This window comes from Pyrus communis, chromosome 15, assembly GCF_041283825.1.
Source record: "Pyrus communis isolate YQ-2024b chromosome 15, ASM4128382v1, whole genome shotgun sequence".
NCBI classification, from domain to species: Eukaryota; Viridiplantae; Streptophyta; class Magnoliopsida; order Rosales; family Rosaceae; genus Pyrus; species Pyrus communis.
This window is the reverse complement of record NC_142579.1, coordinates 23243833-23246326: the sequence shown is the minus strand read 5'-3', so window position 1 is coordinate 23246326 and position 2494 is coordinate 23243833. Positions and strand designations below refer to the sequence as shown.

General features: G+C 35.4%; 1 pseudogene; it reads left to right on the top strand.

The window, feature by feature from the left end:
- The first annotated feature begins 883 nt into the window (after positions 1–883).
- On the top strand, positions 884–2055 carry LOC148690728 (uncharacterized; annotated as a pseudogene).
- Positions 2056–2494: the final 439 nt, after the last annotated feature.

Here is a 2494-nt window from a genome sequence, read left to right as displayed (position 1 = left end):
TCATAAAACATAAATGCGATTTACTTATCTGCTTTATAGAGAACTTATTCTTGTATGTTTATTAAGGTTGCACACTTAGTTTGCATGTAGAGATTTGATGCTAGAATATAAGGGAATTTCACTTAATCGTTATGAATTTATATTTGCAAGTAGTAAAAGTCACTAGTCATGATTGAGCTAAGTAAATTCTTGGTAGGAGTATCATGTTTTTCATATTTATGAATGCTTTGTCAATACTTATGATTTGCACAGAGATTAATGATCTTTGAGATGTATTTCTATCATGTTTTTCATCGTTAGGGAACTTGAGAAGAATAATTTGGTTGCATTGCTGAGTCCAATTCAATGAACTTAGGAAAATCTGAGAGTTAATTAGTGATGTTTATAGTTAATTTGGGGCATTGTCATTCATGGTTTATAGAAAGTATAACTGGAACTCGATTTGTATGCATATGGTTCATGTGTGGAGAAAAATCCTTTAGCTATCCTCTCATCCATATTTCATTCATAACTTAGTTGACTTGCTGCCCTTTAATTTTGTTTTAGTTAAATTCGTTCAAAATCCCCTTACTCGTTATTTTATTGTTAGTTTAACTTAGTTTTCAGTTTTATAAGTTTAATTTGTGTTGATTACCATAACTTAGTTTTCAGTTTTATAAGTTTAATTTGTGTTGATTACCATCCCTTCTAATCCTCGGAATAAAACGATCCCTACTTACTCGTACTACGATTGCATAATTTATAGGGTTTAATTTGTGTGTTAGTTTCTACCACATCAAATTTTGGCGGCAACGTAAAATTGGTAATCACTCTGTTTTTTGTTTCTTTTTCTTTTTCTTTTGATTTAGTTTTATTTCTTTGATTTCAAGTACTAGAGAAGCAAGACATGGCAATTGCTAATCTTCAAGCTCAAATGTCGAATCTTACTTCTCTTATGTCACATTATATCAAAAGGTCCACAATGCAAAGTGTGGCTACATTTGGTGTGTCCTCTAAGAAATGATATCAATCTAATCAACATCCTCAATTAATTGAGAATTGAGGTTGGGATAATGTCAATGCTTGGGGTTATCAAGGCCATAATCAATCAAGGAACGACTTGTTTTCCAACACGTACAATCCAGGTGGGAGAGATCATTCAAATTTTATGTGGAATGAACCTCAACAAGTTCAACAAGAAGGATATTGGTAGAGCCATTTGAGGAGTTCTATTCAAGACCTATCCAGCCACCACAATCTCGCCCACAATAATTCCAACCAAATTCAAATATGTCCATGGATCATGTTCAAATTCTTCAAACACTAAATACTTCTTTTGCTTCTTTGACTCGTGACTTAGAAAACCAAGCTAAAGAGATGGTCAAATTGAAGAATCAACTTGGACAAATTGCAGAATTCATGGGACAAATTCGAGAACAAAGCGAACTCTTCAGTTCAACTATTGTCAATTCGATGGGAGAATTTGAAATCACTGAAGCTATCACTTTGGGAAGTGGTATGGAGGTTGGAGCTGAACCAAAGATGTCCAAACATAGCCTAAAAGTGGACAAAGAGCTATTGTTCGAAGAAGAGGAGGAAGACAAGGCCACGACAAGGAAGGAACAAACCTTGCCACAGCCTTCTAAAGCCCTTATACCACCATCCAATTCTAGTAAGGTTATTCCGAATTCAATTCTTTCTAACCTTATTCCACCAAATGTACCTTTTCCTTGCAAGTTTTTGCAATCCAAGATAGAAGAGGGAAAGAAAGACATCTTCGAAACCTTTCCAAAGGTGAGAAGTAATATCTCGATTCTTGGTACAATAAAGCAAGTTCCAGAATGTGCTGAATTTTTTAAAGAGCTTTGTACAACAAGAAGAAGGATTCAAGAGAAAGAAGTTGCTGGGGAATATCTAGAATTCATCAAAGAGGATGTACTTGAGGCAACCATCCCTAAAGAAGTTGGATTTTCTAACACAAGACAAGTCACTGCCCTCACACCAAATCTAGCCGAGTGCAACATTAATGAAACTTTCGAAGTAGTCTTGTCCTTGAGTTCTTGTCGTAGCACATAGGTAAGCCACCTCCTCAAATTTCAATTTCGTTTTCTGCTAACATGTTGCTGATTTAAATGATTCAGGCACCCACTCTACAATTTAAGCCATTACCGGATCATTTCAAGTATCACCTTCCATTCAAAGATCAACTCCATGCCACTAGTCCTAGTGATGCTTAAATGGAGGTATCGTCCGGTTGGAAGACGTTAAAGCAAACGCTTCTTGGGAGGCAACCTATGTATTCAAACAAAGAGACATTGGAATTTCCGGCTCCTACAACCAGATTTGTTCTCTTTTACCCTTCGCTTTGTTGTTTTTACTTTTCTATGATTGTCTTGTTTGCTAGTTATCTTTTATTTCTTTCTTGTTTAAGTTTATTTTTGAAACATTGAGGACAATGTTTGGTTTAAGTGTGGGGGGGGGCTAAACAGATTGTTTTCCATGACTTATCTTCGAA